The sequence below is a fragment of the Microcaecilia unicolor genome, chromosome 11, assembly GCF_901765095.1.
Source record: "Microcaecilia unicolor chromosome 11, aMicUni1.1, whole genome shotgun sequence".
NCBI lineage: Eukaryota > Metazoa > Chordata > Amphibia > Gymnophiona > Siphonopidae > Microcaecilia > Microcaecilia unicolor.
In genome coordinates, this window is record NC_044041.1 from 153,100,336 (window position 1) to 153,117,292 (window position 16,957).

A 16,957-nucleotide genomic window follows, 5' to 3' on the forward strand; every position below is an offset into this window, starting at 1 on the left:
CTTCATGGAATGAGGCCAAGGAGCTACATTGTCATAGTGGAGACATGTAACACAGACACTGAGGTGATCATTTCAGCACTGAGCACATTTTTAGAGGAGTAAGTTAACTGTTAGTCTGAGACAGATGATCCTAATAGTAAAATAAAAAGTATGGCCTTCCTTCACATGTGCTGAATTCCCTTTGCTCTATCAGGTATCTAGATTCCCTGTAAGTTACTTCCTCATAGTTTTAAACTGTATTTTGCCAACAGTGTGGTAGGTACCTGGAATCATTACAAGAAGAGGGACAGACCAGAGGGCCAGTGTTGCCAGATAGAAAAAAATACTCCCGTTTGAAGGTTCCAAGCTGTTTGGCAAAACAGTTAGAAAGTGCTTTGGAGTTTTAAAAATTGTAATTTTTTTTCTAAAGGGTAATTTTCAAAACCATTTATCCTGCTAAACTGATAGTCTGAAGCCTGCTCACCCTTGAAGCAGCTAAAAGTAATTTGCAGGCTTCATAGCATGTGGATTTTCAGCAGTGTTTAAGGGAGGCATTGCCAAAGGCATTTTGGACAGGATTAGAAAATAATTCACTTAGATGGTATTTTCCATTAAAAATTATACCTGCACAAAAAGGAAGCTGAAAAGTACATGGGCACTCTCCTTTTGAAATGTGAAAAGTAACCATGGACTATGCATCAAAGCAGACTATTTGAAAATTACGCCCAAAGGTCTCATTAGCTTAGCAGAGTTTTAAAAAAGGTTTGGACGGCTTCCTAAAGGAAAAGTCCATAGACCGTTATTAAATGGACTTGGGGAAAATCCACTATTTCTGGGATAAGCAGTATAAAATGTTTTGTACATTTTTGGGATCTTGCCAGGTATTTGTGACCTGGATTGGCCACTGTTGGAAACAGGATGCTGGGCTCGATGGACCTTTGGTCTTTCCCAGTACGGCAATACTTATGTACTTATGTATTCTCTCATCCTTACCTGTTACTAATACAGTAGCTTTTCAGTACATTGTCTGGAATAGGATCGAATGAGTGTGTTGTCTTCAGAACGTAACTTTGTGCCACATGTGGACCACAGGCTGTCTTCCAGGGCTCCTGTTATCCCCCTTCACACTCACAGCACAGGTAATGTTCTCTGTAAGTAAATAATCATACAATTATTACACTCTCCCTCCACTTTTAAAAGCTGTTGGATGCAGGTAGAGAAGAGAACCTGATGAACATCTTGATTGGGGGGGGGGGAGGGAGGGTTAGTGATGACTTGCATGACACTATATCTAAAGTCGCTACTTCTATCTCCAAGAATAACTACTGTAGTTTTGATTCATGGTTTTAAATTGAATGAATATAAGACAAAAGTGCTCTGGCTTGATTGTAATGTTAATTGTATTCCAGATTCACTTTTTGGTTTCTAAAGACTTATCTCTATAAGTTGAACATACAGCCAAGGTCCTCGATACTACTGTTTCCTTTGAACCCCAGGTAAATCACCTTGTTCAAATGGTATTTTTCAAACTTTGCCAATTGCGCCATATTCATCATTACTTTGAGAGTAAACACTTTGCCATTCTAGTCTAGGCTATTTTAGCTCATCATATAGACTATTGTAATGTTCTCTATTTGTCTCTTATGGTTAAACTTCGCTCAAAGCTTCAGGTTCTACAGAACACTGAAGCTAGACTGATTTTTGGCCTTAAAAGATCTGACAGTGCCACAGCTGTGCTTTTTTTTTTTTCTCTCCATTGGTTACCAGTTCAGGCCCAAGTGCTGTTTATCTTTTTTTTTATTATTATTTAAATGAGATCTTTATTAACTTTCAAAACAGAAAAGCATATGCACAAAATAGTAAACACGTTGCAGCATACAACAAAAGCCCCTAACAAGTTTCTACAACAGCTTACAACAGTGGAAACAATCAAAATTTGTAACAAGTTTTGTGATGTAAGGTACAATATCCCCCCCATCTAGGTGGACCACACCCTGTAAATAAGAGTTCACCCAGCAGCCTGCAACTACGGTTCAGGAAAAAAATAAAAACAAAAAAACCCCTCTCACTCGCTCAGAAAAAGTTCACTTGCATATAGACCCCCAAATTTCTTTTCAACATCTTTCTGCATGTCACCTGACAGCGGTCAGTTTTTTCATTCTATATATATGATGAAGCTTAACCCTCCGTTAAGCAGCGATGGGATGCCTGGATCTTTCCAGGCTGCTGCCAATGTCAGTTTGGCAGCATGCAGGAGATGCCGAACTAGAAGAGTGAGTTTTATGAACACATGGGATATCCCTATTAAAAAGGAAGATCCCAGGGTCCCGTGGCACCTTCAAGTCCATTATCCACATGATTTGAAAATGTATGCTCTTCCAAAAGGCTTGAGCCTTCGGGCAGCGTCATCACACATGTCCTAGTGTACCCATGGAACCACACAGCTGCCAGCATAGGATGAAACCTGAGGGTACCAATGGCTAATACAATCTGGAGTCAAATATCACTGGTATAAAATCTTTTCTCCGAGGACAAGCAGGCTGCTTGTTCTCACTGATGGGTGACGTCCACGGCAGCCCCTCCAATCGGAAACTTCACTAGCAAAGGCCTTTGCTAGTCCTCGCGCGCCCATGCGCACAGCACATGTGCGGCCGTCTTCCCGCCCGAACCGGCTCGTGTTCGTCAGTCTTCTTTTGTCCGCGCTCGGTACGGTCGTGTTTGCGCCATTCACGCCCCTTAAGTTGACCCTCGCGCGTCTTTTGACTTTTCGCTTTTAAAAAAAAAAAAAAGAAAGGGATTTCGGAGAAGGGCCCTTCGGTTTTTTCCCCTTCCCGTATTTCCAGTTTTTGGCCCCGTTAAGTTTTCTTTCGTTTTCGGGGTAGGCCCTTTTGAGGCCTCGGGTCGAGTTTTTTTCTCCCCCTCTTTTTGGTGCCTTACCGCAATTACGAGTTTTGATTTCGCCGGCGTGATTTTTCCGCCCATGTCATCGAAGTCTCCCAGCAGCTTCAAGAAGTGCACCCAGTGCGGCCGGGTAATCTCGCTCACTGATAGGCACACGTCGTGTCTTCAGTGTCTGGGGGCTGGGCACCGCCCGCAGGCCTGTAGTCTTTGCGCCCTTTTACAGAAAAGGACTCGGGTAGCAAGATTGGCCCAGTGGAACGTTTTGTTCTCGGGCTCTTCGTCGGCATCGGCACCGGGAATATCGAGTGCGTCGACGTCGACAGCGTCAAGACCTCCGCCCTCGGCCGCGACTGTATCGATTGCATCGAGGCATCGACCCTCTGCATCATCGGGGCCGAGACATCGGAAGGCTGCGTCGGCGTCGGTGGTACCGGGACCTCCACTAGTGCTGATGTCGTCGGACGGTGGTGCTTCGACTGGAGTGCAGGTGAGGGCTGTCCATTCCCCTGCTGGTGGCGGTGAGCCTTCGGGTGGGTCTCCCCCTAACCTGAGGGCTCCTGTGGTACAGCCCCCCCCGAGACCGACCTTCTTCGGCCTCGGCCCCGAGGAAGCTCCGGTGACATGCTTCGTTTGAAAAAGTCAAAGAAGCATCGACACCGGTCTCCTTCCCGCGTCGGTACCGAGAGCTCTGGGTCGCCGAGGGAGTCGGCACCCAGTAGGCATCGGCACCGGGAAGACCGCTCACCCTCTGTTCAGGAGATGTCGATGCGCTCCACCTTGGACAGCCCGGAACAGCCTCCACGCCCGGAACAGACTCTGACTTCGACACCTGCATCGGCTTCCGTGTCTTTCTCCACAGCCGCCCTGCACGAGAGTCTCCGGGCCGTTCTCCCAGAGATCCTGGGAGAGCTGTTGTGCCCTTCCCCTCCGGTACCGGGGGTGCTTGCGCCAGCGGTACCGTCGAGTGAGGCGCCGGCTGGCCCCTTGCCCGGGGTGAGGTCTCCGACATCGGTGCCGCTTGCGGTACCGACTGCGGTCGCCTCCCAGGAAGGCTCCCCGACGACGTCGGCGGAGGGAGCTTCGCCGTTGCAGGCGAGGGAGTCTACCTCGACGCTCACACCGTGGCCGTGGTTCCACGGAGTCGAGCCGGGCAAGGCTTCAGACACAGGTTCGTGAACTTGTGTCTGATACCGATGGTGAGGCCTCGTGGGAGGAGGAGGAGGACATCAGATATTTCTCTGACGAGGAGTCTGATGGCCTTCCTTCTGATCCCACTCCCTCCCCTGAAAGGCAGCTTTCTCCTCCCGAGAGTCTGTCTTTTTTGCGGCCTTTGTCCGGGAGATGTCTACGGCCATCCCCTTCCCGGTGGTTGTGGAGGATGAGCCCAGGGCTGAAATGTTTGAGCTCCTGGACTATCTTTCTCCACCTAAGGAAGCGTCCACAGTACCCATGCATCATGTCCTAAAAAAGACATTGCTGGCGAACTGGACCAAGCCTTTAAGTAATCCCCACATTCCCAAGAAGATCGAGTCCCAGTACCGGATCCATGGGGACCCAGAGCTGATGCGCACTCAGTTGCCTCACGACTCTGGAGTTGTGGATTTGGCCCTAAAGAAGGCTAAGAGTTCTGGGGAGCATGCTTTGGCGCCCCCGGGCAAAGACTCTAGAACCTTAGACTACTTTGGGAGGAAGGCCTACCATTCCTCTATGCTCGTGGCCAAAATTCAGTCTTACCAGCTCTACACGAGCATCCATATGCGGAACAATGTGCGGCAGTTGGCGGGCTTGGTGGACAAGCTCCCTCCTGAGCAAGCCAAGCCATTTCAGGAGGTGGTCAGGCAGCTGAAGGCGTGCAGAAAATTCCTGGCCAGAGGGGTATATGATACCTTTGATGTTGCATCCAGGGCCGCTGCTCAAGGTGTGGTGATGCGCAGACTCTCATGGCTGCGTGCCTCCGACCTGGAGAATAGGATCCAGCAGCGGATTGTGGACTTGCCTTGCCGTGCGGACAATATTTTTGGAGAGAAGGTCGAACAGGTGGTAGAGCAGCTCTACCAGCGGGATACCGCTTTCGACAAGTTCTCCCGCCGGCAGCCTTCAGCTTCTACCTCCACAGGTAGACGTTTTTATGGGGGAAGGAAGACTGTTCCCTACTCTTCTGGTAAGCGTAGGTACAATCCTCCTTCTCGACAGCCTGCGGCCCAGACTAAGCCCCAGCGCGCTCGCTCTCGTCAGCAGCGTGCGCCTCAGCAAGGCCCCTTGGCTCCCCAGCAAAAGCAAGGGGCGAGCTTTTGACTGGCTCCAGCAGAGCATAGCTGACATCAACGTGTCAGTGCCGGGCGATCTGCCGGTCGGAGGGAGGTTGAAAGTTTTTCACCAAAGGTGGCCTCTCATAACCTCCGATCAGTGGGTTCTTCAAATAGTCCGGCAAGGATACACCCTCAATTTGGCCTCCAAACCTCCAAATTGTCCACCGGGAGCTCAGTCTTACAGCTTCCAGCACAAGCAGGTATTTGCAGAGGAACTCTCCGCCCTTCTCAGTGCCAATGCGGTCGAGCCCGTGCCATCTGGGCAAGAAGGGCTGGGATTCTATTCCAGGTACTTCCTTGTGGAAAAGAAAACAGGGGGGATGCGTCCCATCCTAGACCTAAGGGCCCTGAACAAATATCTGGTCAAAGAAAAGTTCAGGATGCTTTCCCTGGGTACCCTTCTTCCCATGATTCAGGAAAACGACTGGCTATGCTCTCTGGACTTGAAGGACGCCTACACGCACATCCCGATACTGCCAGCTCACAGACAGTATCTGCGATTTCAGCTGGGCACACGTCACTTCCAGTACTGTGTGCTACCCTTTGGGCTCGCCTCTGCGCCCAGAGTGTTCACGAAGTGCTTGGCTGTAGTAGCAGCGGCGCTTCGCAGGCTGGGAGTGCACGTGTTCCCCTATCTCGACGATTGGCTGGTGAAGAACACATCCGAGGCAGGAGCTCTACAGTCCATGCAGATGACTATTCGCCTCCTGGAGCTACTGGGGTTTGTGATAAATTATCCAAAGTCCCATCTTCTCCCAGTGCAGAGACTCGAATTCATAGGAGCTCTGCTGGATTCTCGGACGGCTCGTGCCTATCTCCCAGAGGCGAGAGCCAACAACTTGTCCCTCGTCTCGCGGGTGCGAGCGTCCCAGCAGATCACAGCTCGGCAGATGTTGAGATTGCTGGGCCACATGGCCTCCACAGTTCATGTGACTCCCATGGCCCGCCTTCACATGCGATCTGCTCAATGGACCCTAGCTTCCCAGTGGTTTCAGGCTGCTGGGGATCTAGAAGACGTGATCCACCTGTCCACGAGTTTTCTCAAATCCCTGTATTGGTGGACGATTTGGTTCAATTTGACCCTGGGACGTCCTTTCCAAATTCCTCAGCCACAAAAAGTGCTGACTACAGATGCGTCTCTCCTGGGGTGGGGAGCTCATGTCGATGGGCTTCACACCCATGGAAGCTGGTCCCTCCAGGAACGCGATCTGCAGATCAATCTCCTGGAGTTACGAGCGGTCTGGAACGCTCTGAAGGCTTTCAGAGATCGGTTGTCCCACCAAATTATCCAAATTCAGACAGACAACCAGGTTGCCATGTATTACATCAACAAGCAGGGGGGCACTGGATCTCGCTCCCTGTGTCAGGAAGCCGTCAGCATGTGGCTTTGGGCTCGCCGTCAAGGCATGGTGCTCAAAGCCACATACCTGGCAGGAGTAAACAACAGTCTGGCCGACAGACTGAGCAGGATTATGCAACCTCACGAGTGGTCGCTCAACTCCCGAGTAGTGCGACAGATCTTCCAGGTGTGGGGCACCCCCTTGGTAGATCTCTTTGCATCCCGAGCCAACCACAAGGTCCCTCAGTTCTGTTCCAGGCTTCAGGCCAACGGCAGACTGGCACCGGATGCCTTCCTCCTGGACTGGGGGGAGGTTCTCCTGTATGCTTATCCTCCCATACCTCTGGTCGGGAAGACTTTGTTGAAACTCAAGCAAGACCGAGGCACCATGATTCTGATTGCTCTTTTTTGGCCGCGTCAGATCTTGTTCCCTCTTCTTCTGGAGTTATCCTCCGAAGAACCGTGGAGATTGGAGTGTTTTCCGACCCTCATCACACAGGACGAAGGGGCGCTTCTGCATCCCAACCTCCAGTCTCTGGCTCTCACGGCCTGGATGTTGAGAGTGTAGACTTTGCCTCTTTGGGTCTGTCAGAGGGTGTCTCCCGCATCTTGCTTGCTTCCAGGAAAGATTCCACTAAGAGGAGTTACTTCTTTCTATGGAGGAGGTTTGCCATCTGGTGTGACAGCAAGGCCCTAGATCCTCGCTCTTGTCCTACACATACCCTGCTTGAATACCTTCTGCACTTGTCTGAGTCTGGTCTCAAGACCAACTCTGTAAGGGTTCATCTTAGTGCAATCAGTGCATACCATTACCGTGTGGAAGGTAAACCGATCTCAGGACAGCCTTTAGTTGTTCGCTTCATGAGAGGTTTGCTTTTGTCAAAGCCCCCCGTCAAACCTCCTACAGTGTCATGGGATCTCAATGTCGTTCTCACCCAGCTGATGAAACCTCCTTTTGAGCCACTGAATTCCTGCCATCTGAAGTACTTGACCTGGAAGGTCATTTTCTTGGTGGCAGTTACTTCAGCTCGTAGAGTCAGTGAGCTGCAGGCCCTGGTAGGCCAGGCCCCTTACACCAAATTTCATCATAACCGAGTAGTCCTCCGCACTCACCCTAAGTTCTTGCCAAAGGTTGTGTCGGAGTTCCATCTCAACCAGTCAATTGTCTTGCCAACATTCTTTCCCCGTCCTCATTCCTGCCCTGCTGAACATCAGCTGCACACATTGGACTACAAGAGAGCATTGGCCTTCTATCTGGAGCGGACACAGCCCAACAGACAGTCCGCCCAATTGTTTGTTTCTTTTGATCCCAACAGGAGGGGAGTGGCTGTGGGGAAACGCACCATATCCAATTGGCTAGCAGATTGCATTTCCTTCACTTACGCCCAGGCTGGGCTGGCTCTTGAGGGTCATGTCACGGCTCATAATGTTAGAGCCATGGCAGCGTCGGTAGCCCACTTGAAGTCAGCCACTGTTGAAGAGATTTGCAAAGCTGCGACGTGGTCATCTGTCCACACATTCACATCTCATTACTGCCTGCAGCAGGATACCCGACGCGACAGTCTGTTCGGGCAGTCAGTGCTTCAGAATCTGTTCGGGGTTTAGAATCCAACTCCACCCCCCTAGGCCCATTTTTATTCTGTTCCAGGCTACACTCTCAGTTAGTTGGATAAATTGTTAGGTCAATCTCAGTTATGTCCTCGCCGTTGCGAGGCCCAATTGACCGTGTTTGTTGTTTTGAGTGAGCCTGGGGGCTAGGGATACCCCATCAGTGAGAACAAGCAGCCTGCTTGTCCTCGGAGAAAGCGAATGCTACATACCTGTAGAGGGTATTCTCCGAGGACAGCAGGCTGATTGTTCTCACAAACCCGCCCGCCTCCCCTTTGGAGTTGTGTCTTCCCTTGTTTTGTCTTGCTACATATGGGACTGACGAACACGAGCCGGTTGGGGCGGGAAGACGGCCGCGCATGGGCGCGCAAGGACTAGCAAAGGCCTTTGCTAGTGAAGTTTCCGATTGGAGGGGCTGCCGTGGACTTCACCCATCAGTGAGAACAATCAGCCTGCTGTCCTCGGAGAATACCCTCTACAGGTATGTAGCATTCGCTTTAATTATTTTCTTTAATATTAGAAGCCATAGCAATGATGTCCAAAGACTTTTTCCATAGAGTCCCATTCCTTAGAGGGGAACACCACACCAGGCTCCTGCTCTCATTTTCACCGATGAGCAAAATCTGGGAGAGTAGAATCTCAGAGAGGAACATAGAGCCTTCCCACCAGATGCTTTGTATAGTGAAAAGTCCTTACATACATCCTCCAAGAAGGCATACTGACTTGTGAGACATTTCTTCAATTCTTTAGACATTAAAAAAATATTTCACTTGCACGTAAGCATAAAAGTGAGTCTGTGGCAGATCATAATCTCGCACCAAAGTGGCAAAAGTGATAAAGGAATATTTATCCTACATCTGGCCCCAGTGATTTAAGCCCCACTGCCTCCAAACCTCAAATATGGGTGATTCCAACCCAGGAGGGAACAAAGCATTACAACAAATTTTGTATGTTGCGAGACAGCTGGAAGTCCTGCAAAGGATTCAGGGTGTCCACAAATCCGAAGGGCATGAAGAACAGTAGGTGACCTCCCCTCTACAATAGTCTGGTAGCTTCAAGACATTTAATGATACTGCCCCACCCTGGAATAGTTCAGTTTGAACCCACAGCTTGTAAGCATGGTTCTGAAACCATTTTACAGCAGCTCTTGCTTGTGCAGCCTGGTAATATTGCCATGTCAGGGACCCCCAACCCCCCTTTTCCTAGAAAATCTTGGTGTTCTAGCCCCCTAAATAAATCTCAAGAGTCTATTTTGAAGAGAAAAAACAACACTCTTAGGAACTGCAACAGGAAGAACCTGAAACGATAAAGCTGCCTAGGTAATACATTCATCTTAACAGTGGAAATCCAGTCAAACCAGGTAAAGGACAAGCTATTCCAATGCTCCCAATCAACGTAAATACTAGAAATCAGTTTAGAGTAATTAGCTTCATACAGATCATCATTATAATGTGGTTGAATCCAAACACCTAAGTACTTTAACCCTTTAGTAACCCACCGGAAAGGGAAGGAGGCTTGCACGGTCGCCAGGGTGGGGTCATCTATAGTAAGATTAAGTGCTTCAGTCTGCTTTATTCCTATCCCAGAGCTAGTGTGAGAGTTAAGAGGGGTACCTCATCTATGTTTCAGCTTATTCGTGGCACTAGACAGGGGTGCTCCTTTTCCCCACTTTTGTTTGCCCTGGTGAGCGGCTATATACTATAACCCTGACATTAAGGAAGTGCTAATGGGTAGTCAGAATATAAGGTCAGTCTTTTTGCTGACAATGTGTTATCTCTAACCTCCCCTATTATCACTTTTCCCAATTTGGTTCAGGCATATTCCTTGGTGTCAGGGTTCAAAGTTAATATGGACAAGACTGAAGCACTTAATCTTACTATAGATGGCCCCACCCTGGCGACCGTGCAAGCCTCCTTCCCTTTCCGGTGGGTTACTAAAGGGTTAAAGTACTTAGGTAACATAGTACTGAAATCCAAGCATCCAGCATAGATGGGGGAATAGAATTTCCTTCTCTAACACCATTATTAAGTTGTGCTATCAAAACGGATACTTGTAGGCAAAAATCCTATAAAACTCCAAAGGAAGACCGCCCAATCCAGGGGTTTCCCAGCTACCATAGAGCTAATAGCAATCAACACTTTGTCTGACTGAACCAAAGCCTCAAGACCTTCCCTCTAAGCCTCCATAAGTGAAGGCAAATTTAACTTATCTAAGTAGGAGACAATCCTGGCATCATCAATGGTAGAATCCACAGTATGCAAAGCTGCTAAAAACTATCTAACATGATGTCTAATCTGAGAAGATTTATATAGCAACTGCCCAGATCTATCCTTTTCCCTACCACCCGGTCCACTTGAGCTTTCCTCAGCTAATACGCCAAAATAGAGCTAACTTTACCTGAGTATTTATAATACCTGATACACACTTTCAAACAAGAATTAAACCCTCCGCAGCTCACTAAGGACTTTTCTGGAACCAAACTATAGGTAGAGAGGGGCCAGATGTCAGATTAAGCTCCAAATACTCCATCAATAGGGTTCTATATTCTTGAACAACCACCTCATCTCTCAGGAGGCTAGTGTTAAGCATCCATAAGCACTCAGTGGAATCCTCACAAATTCCAAAAAGGTCACCCAACAAGGTGCATGGTCAGAAAAAGTTATGTTGCTAATACCCGAACTTCATGTTCTACCTCTCAAATAGTTATCAAAAAAAAAAAAAAAAAGATAATCTATACGGGAGTATTGCAGATGAGGAGAGGAAAAGAAAGTATTTATTTATTACATTTGTATCCCACATTTTCCCGCATAGCAGTAGGCTCAATGTGGCTTACAGGCTCCGGAGAGGAGAGTACCAACTCCGGGAATATATACAGAGTGGAAAATAGAGTAACAGTAGGTGCAAGGAAGCTGATAAGGTTCCGGAAAAGAGAATACAACTCTGGGACGAATATATAGTAGCATATAGAGAGAAGTAATCCCAATGAAGCTGATAAGTCTCCGGGGATGGGACTACAGCTTCTAGTGAGCAATACAGAGTAGGATAAGAGTAGAAGTACACTTAATTATAACTGGAGTGGTAAAATTCGTACAGTTTGAAGTAATAGGATTATTAAGTATAGTCCCGTTGTGTGCCATGTTCATCTCTCCACACATTATACAGGCCAAGATCTTGCAAATGAAGCTTCAAAGCATGAGACTTCAGCTTCTCACCCAGGGTCTATGCCCCAGTGGAATCTAGGGCCAGATTAAGATAGACGTTACAATCTCCCAGTGGCGTTCCTAGGCGGGGGGCAGTGGGTGCGGTCCGCCCCGGGTGCACGCCGCTGGGGGGGTGCCGCGCGCACCTGTCTTTCCTTCGTTCCATGCTCCCTCTGCCCCGGAACAGGTTGCTTCCTGTTGCGGGGCAGAGGGAGCATAGAACGAAGGAAGGACAGGCGCGCGCGGCACCCCCCCAGCGGTGTGCACTCGGGGGGGGGGGTCTTTCGCGGGGGGTGTCCTTTCGCCGGGGGGGGGGGGGCGGCGCTGCATCCGGGGGGCGGGGCGCATCAGCGATCCGCCCCGGGTGTCAGCCCCCCTAGGAACGCCACTGCAATCTCCAAGGATTAGTGGACCCACTGCAATACCACCTGCCTGTATCTTTTTTGTTTGTTTGTTTTTTGAATTTTTAGTTTTTATTATATTCTTTGTATAAACATTACAAAATCACAATATCTTAAGGCAATGCAGTGATACAATGATGTATATATCATCAAACAACATAATCATCCCCCCCCCCCCCACTCTAACCTTCCTTCCCTACCACAGTTTCTCTAAACATGAACATAATACCATAGTTCGAAAATCTTTCAATGAGTACCTCTCCATTGGTGATATGGCTTCCATATAGCATGGAAGTGTCCCATACAATCATATTTCAGAGCAGTCAGTTTTGACATCAGATATAAATTGTCAGTTTTTAGTAGCAAATTGTCTTTGTTGGGAGGTTCCAGCTGCCGCCAAGCGGCCACCACACAAAGGTGAGCCACAGATACCACCATGTGTCCTCCCACTGGGCTGGATAATCATTGCGCAAATAGCTAAGAATGAATGGAGAACGTGAGAGTTTTAACATCTCTTGAAGAATCTTAGAAACCATCTCCCAGTAAGTATTTTTGGACATAACCACCAAATATGTGCAAAAGAGCCCTCAACATCACATCCTCTCCAACAATATCCTGTTCCAGCCCCAATTATCTTCTGTAATCTAGCTGGGGTATAGTACCATTGGAATAATATTTTATAGCCATGTACAATATAATTGGATGCAGTGGAAACTTCTGTGATGGAAACTCATGCAAGTCTTTTGTAAATACTTTGCCAGTGTGCTGTCGATTAAGGAACACCCATTCATGCCTCCCATTGTTTTTCATATAACTGAACTATGGGCTTACTAAACAGCAATGCTTGATATAGTCTAGAAATTAACCCGGTCCCTACCACCATATGAAAAATGTTAAGCAAAGCTTGATAGCTTGATTTCTCTCCCCCCCCCCTCCCAATCTGGAAGGACTTTCCTCCTCATAAAATCATATAACTGATCATAGAAGAAATGGTCTCCTTCCCTCAACCCCTATCTATCCCGAATACAGAAAAGGGAATCGGAATCCCCTGAACCACCAGCTGGTCTAACATCCTACAACCTTGCTTCTTTCACCTGTGGAAGGCCCCGGTGTGGGCCGGTGCATCGAAACCCGAGGCATACACTATTGGAGTAGCTGAAAAATATTGTTTAGGGAAAAGAGACAACCTAATGGAGTACCAGAGGGCTAACATGCAGGATGCCCCATAAGGAGCTTGAGCAAGTCTGGAGTGGAGCTGGGGCAAGGATAGCCAAGATATATATTGTAATGGCATTTCTCTTAGCATTGCTTGCTCCAGCTGCACCCAGCACTTATCCAGAAAAGCACGCCATTCAAAAAGGGTCGTGAGTTGAGACGCTCTACAATACTTAAAAAAAAATCTGGTACCCCTATTCCACCCTGTTCTCTGGTCACATACATAAAATTCCTCTGCACCCGAGGTGGTTTCTGTTGCCAAATGTAATGGAACACTTTCCTTTGCAGTTTAAACAAAAACCCTTTCGGGATGGGTAATGGGAGACATGTGAAATAGTATAAAAAAAACGGGGTAGCACATTCATCTTCACCACATTAATACTCCCCACCCAAGAGAGACTAAGCCCATCCCAGCGATCCAGGTCTGCTATTACTCGTGTTTAAGAAGGGCGGGTAATTCAGCAAAAACAGACTGCCGGGATAGTTACTCCTAAATACCAGATACTATGAGACGCCCACCTAAAGGGAAAGCGTTGACAAAGGGCCTGAAGATCAGTACCTGCCAATGTAAGATTCAAAATCTCCAATTTGGCTGCGTTAACGGTAAACCCCGAAACCTGACCATAACAGCATAGCAGGTCCGTTACTTCTTCTGAAGATGTTACGGGATTCGACAAAGTGAAGAGTATATCATCAGCATACAGTAGGATCCTATGCTTCTGCTGACTTACATTGAGGGCTATCATGGATCTTCTGGGCCAACAGTTCCATAATCAGCGCAAATATAAGTGGGGATAATGGGCATCCCTGTCGAGTGCCTCGAGAAATTTGAAAAAATTTCATATATGTGCCATTAATCCGAAGGCTTGCCATCGGAGGATCATAAATAAGCGCTATCAGCACACAAAATTTCCAGAAAAGACAAACCGACGGAGTGTGGCAAACATGAACAGCCAAATCACCCGATAGAATGCTTTCTCTGCATCTATACTAAGAACTACTGCAGGAGGCTGCCCCTGATGGCCCGCCCAAATTAGATCTAACAAACACCTTATATTGTCTTTTGGTTGTTGCCCTGCTATGAAGCCTGATTGGTCTTCATGGACCAACTCTGGCAGATATTGTTGTAGTCTAGCCGCCAAGATTTGGGTTAACAAATTATAATCTAACCCCAGTAATGATATTGGATAACTACATTGAGCCGGATCTTTCCCCGATTTGTTTATTAAAGTCACACCTGCTTGACAAAATGAGAATGGTAATTGAGATTCCATAAGTAAGGTATTATAACAATGGGTCAGTGATTTGACCAAAATCTGAGCAAATTTTTTATAGAAAAAAATTTGGAAAAACCATCCAGTCTCGGGGCTTTGCTCGTTTTCCAATTCATAATGCCAAACCAACTTTATCTATAGAAATTGGAACTGAGAGTTGGGCTGCAACACTGGAGGAGAAACCAGGAAGTGCGATGCCATCTAGATAGCTCTCCAGCTCAGCGTCTAAAACCCCTAGACTTACCGCATACAGTGTCTCAGAATACTGAGCCATTTCTTACCCAATTGCGTTGTCGCCCTGGACCATGTCACCTCTCGAGGTTTTCATCTGCACTATTACATTTTGGGATTGCTGTTTTCGTATTTTGGCCGCCAATAGATGACTTAGAAATATTCTTGATGGACCTGTTGTAGAGAGGTAGCCAAATCCTCCAAATCCAACTCGTGCAACTCTTTCCTACATTGACGTAGTTGCTGACTGATTGTGTGAAGGGATGGGTGCGCTTGATGGTCTCGCTCTATGCCAATTAAGCACCAATGATACTGGAGCATGATCCGACCACACCCGTTGTGCAATAAATACTTGAGATACCAATGAACATGAGCCACGCTCCAGCATCCATAGATGTATTCGAGTATAAGAATCACGTAAAGCTGAGTAAAAGGAATACTCCCACTCTCCTGGGTGGTATAAGTGCCAGACATCTTCCAGTCCCAGGCGAGCCATGAAACTTCTCAATATAACATGATCCCGCTTGGCATATTGAATTTTACCCGAGGAGTTATCCATCAGAAGATGGCACGTCAAATTGAAATCTCCTCCTATTACCAAAGTGCCCTGCTGGAAGAAGAGCAACCTAGGCAATAAAGACTCAAAGAAGATTCCTTGACCAACATTGGGGGCATAAATATTTACCAATGTATAGAATGTCCCATTGAACTCGGCCTTTACAAAAATAAAACGGCCCTCTGGATAAGTACATAAGTATTGCCATACTGGGACAGACCAAAAGTCCATCAAGCCCAGCATCCTGTTTCCAACAGTGGCCAATCCAGGTCACAAATACCTGGCAAGATCCCCCCAAAAAGTACAAAACACTTTATGCTGCTTATCCCAGAAATATTTTCCCCAAGTCCAATTTAATAATGGTCTATGGACTTTTCCTTTAGGAAGCCGCCCAAACCTTTTTTAAACTCTGCTAAGCTAACCGCCTTTACCACATTTTCTGGCAACGAATTCCAGAGTTCAATTGCACGTTGAGTGAAGAAACATTTTCTCTGATTCATTTTAAATTTACTACTTTGTAGCTTAATCACATGCCCCCTAGTTCTAGTATTTTTGGAAAGCATAAACAGATGCTTCCTTGTCATCAGCAGCAGATGAATCCATTACGAATGGGTTGTGTCCACCTACCAGCAGGGGGAGATAGAGAACACTGAAAATCATAGTGCCTCTAGGATGGCTAGCTCCATCTGCCTCTCAGTATTTATTCATATCAATGTTTTAGGTTTTATTTACTATTATTATGCTTCATGTTATATGAATGCTCTTGCTGTTTTGTTCTTTATATTAGCTTTTCACTTTAAAATCACATCACATTTGCATAGCATTTAAATTTTAAATTTTATATTTGTTATATGTTTTAAGCTTTATTTACTTTCAAGATGTTCATGTTTCATGAATGCTGTAGCTGTTTTGTTCTTTATTTTCTCATTTAATATTTGCATAGTTTTCAGATTATATATGTATTATCATTTGTTTTTAGTGTTATATTCTTTTATATTTTGTTTTATATTGTTTTTATTTGTAGGCTCCTGATGTAGGCCCTTTGGCCGAAACACAACGTTGTGTGGAGTCAATATACTGATTAATAAAGTTTGGTTCATCTTCACTCTGGAACTCCTGGTTTTTTACCCACTGTTTTGTTGTATTGTGACTATCCATGGGATTTCATTGAGTTCTCCACGTTTGTGGATTCTCTACTGGTTTGTTTCTCTATCTCTCAGCAGGGTAGGACGCAGCTTGTTCAGCTCCTTGAAAATTTCTGCCTGGGGAGGCTCCTGTGCTTGGCCAGTTGAGCTGGGGTGTGGTGGCTTGTGGTGCCCACTTTAAAGGCACATAGGTTCGCCCTTTCCCTGCCTTACCCATTGTGGATGCAGGCACATAGGTTTGCCCTGTCCCTGCCTTTCCCACCCTCTACTGCCTCCAGAGTACCTCTGTAGCTGTTTGCCTCCAACTTTCCTCACAGCGTTAAAAAAAAAAAAAAAAGCGCTTTTTATGTGCTGCTATTCTGAGGCTTTTATTGACGTGCAACGTGACCGGAGTTCGGTGGACTCGGTCCTTTGAGGTAAGAGCGGTACTCAGCTCCTCCGGGGAGGGCCCGCGGATGGCGTTCCGATCGGGGTGATTTTGGTGCAAAGCCGCCATTTTGTATTTTATTCCGCCGTTTTTCGACGATGGCTGCTGAGGGAGTCAAGCGCTGTTCCTTTTGTGGCAAGCGCAGATCAGCAGTGGGGCTCTGTAAAACGTGCTGTATAGACGGTAGAGCCAGTACGAGCATGGTGAGCGATGAGTCTTCCCGATCAATGGAGCTGGCAGTGGACGCCATCTTGGAAGCGCCGCATGGCTCGACTCCCGCGGTTGTGGAGGAGTCTGTGAGCAGAGGGGCGCCTCGGGCCGAGGCTACCAGAGGAGCTCTGTTCCCCGTAGCTCCTAATTCGGAGATGGGGA

The 16,957-nt window shown here is 47.3% G+C and overlaps 1 protein-coding gene across 1 annotated transcript in view; it reads left to right on the forward strand.

The window, feature by feature from the left end:
* Positions 1-1,098: 1,098 nt before the first annotated feature.
* Positions 1,099-16,957, forward strand: part of KLC3 (kinesin light chain 3) — a 231,664-nt gene continuing 215,805 nt past the window's right edge. Inside the window, 2 exon segments of the mRNA XM_030217437.1 lie at positions 1,099-1,118; positions 1,389-1,475. The gene's annotated coding sequence lies outside the window, so the exon portion shown is untranslated.